This window comes from Leptodactylus fuscus, chromosome 1 (assembly GCF_031893055.1).
Source record: "Leptodactylus fuscus isolate aLepFus1 chromosome 1, aLepFus1.hap2, whole genome shotgun sequence".
Lineage (NCBI taxonomy): Eukaryota > Metazoa > Chordata > Amphibia > Anura > Leptodactylidae > Leptodactylus > Leptodactylus fuscus.
In genome coordinates, this window is record NC_134265.1 from 196,931,170 (window position 1) to 196,932,929 (window position 1,760).

Sequence of the window (1,760 nt, forward strand, 5' to 3'; positions counted from 1 at the left end):
GATTGTATGCCTCTCATTGCCTATTGGGTTGTTGTATATGGAGTAGTCGGAGCAGTCGAACATGGTCTGGAACTTCTACTGTTGGTAAAATAGGCTTTTTTTTAAATATAAATAAAACACCTGTTTATTGTACTGTGATACAAGGAAACTCACCCAGCTTTCCACTGCTTCCTGGTTTATAGGTCATGACTGCCATTATCGTTGAGTTCTGTTCTATAATACAGCCATTCAGGGTTTGTGGAAAGCAGCAGTACAACACCTGTGGGCCGTTTGACTACCACTTTAGATTGTTCTCCAGTATCCACTATCTAGAGACATAGATAAGTAAGCAGAATTAGAACATTTTAAGGCGCTCGGTTTACATTTCCATACATTTGTCCTGCCTTCTGTATACATAGCGCATATTTTCCCTCCACTTTGAAGGTACGTGCAAATGTATGTTCAGAGGGTACAGACACACACAGCGGCTGTTCAGACGGGACGTAAAGTTTGTCCCTCAAAATGTTAAAATTGTGTGAATGTGACTTTTGATTTTTTTTTTCAGTCCAGATTTCCTATTTTCATCCTGAGAGAACTCTCCCATATTGACAGATACAGATTTACTTAGCAGATTAGTTCATATAACATATACAGTGCAGAATGTCTTGCATAAATACTTGTACTTTCCTGTAGATAGAGGAAGGCTATGTGTTTGATGCCAGCTCATGGTTCTAGGTCTTCCCACATCAATCCCTACCTCTTTTCGTCTTCTCATCAGGTTCACGATTTTTTTGGAGGGAGGAATTCAGATCCTGCCCAACTCACAGCCTTGGCTGGCAGAGTAGAACCATTAAACTGTAAGATTGTGCCAAGGAATCCTCAGAGGGCTGGCAGTGCCTTCTCAGACCGCCTGATTAAGCTTTGGCAGGAAGAGACAAATTCCTTAACCCTGTAATTACTAAATGAAGGAAAAATGCTAAATTTACCATTGATGCTTTAGAATTTTTTTTTTTATTTTTTAATATAGTATGGGAATGCTCTTAAACTTGTAGAAATATTACTCAACTCAGCCTACAGGGAAACTCCACCCAAAACAAGTTTTCCATCAGTTGTATTAAATATGTGGAATTACCGTAATTTGTTGTTAAAAAAAAAAAAATGTATTATGGCATATTATAATAAAAGGACAACTGCATTTGAAGTTGCAAAATGTATTCTGTTGCTGTGTTGTCCCCTTTTGTTTACACTGACAAGCAGCTCACTGTGACTAAGATGTTAATTAAAGGCATAGTCCAGTCCAAAGCAATTATTACCTATCTATTGGCCGATCAGAAGACAACCGCTAGAGTAAGTTTGAGTGGAATAGACCTGCCGCTCTATCAAACGGACAGCAGATTCCTTCAGTACAATAAAGTAGGGCACATATTCAGATGCTCTATTCCAATGTTTCCTAACATCGCATTGTGGCTGAGGAAATTAGGTGAACAAGGTTCCCCATTTTGGCAGTTGGCGGAGGTCTTAGCAACCTGGCTTCTACCAATCTATCATTTTATCTCCTTTCAGTGGATAGGTGATGAATGCTTGAGATTGGAGTATTCCTTGGACAGTGTGACAGCACTGTATTGAAGTGACTGCTTCACTGAAACCATAAAAACGCTATTTGCTTTTATTCTGGGCATGTTACTAAAAGTGGAATCTCTAAAAAAAAAAAAAAAAAACCTGGAAAACAGGTATTTAAGTGCTTATGGATTTTAGACCAATTTCACACGTCATTTATATAA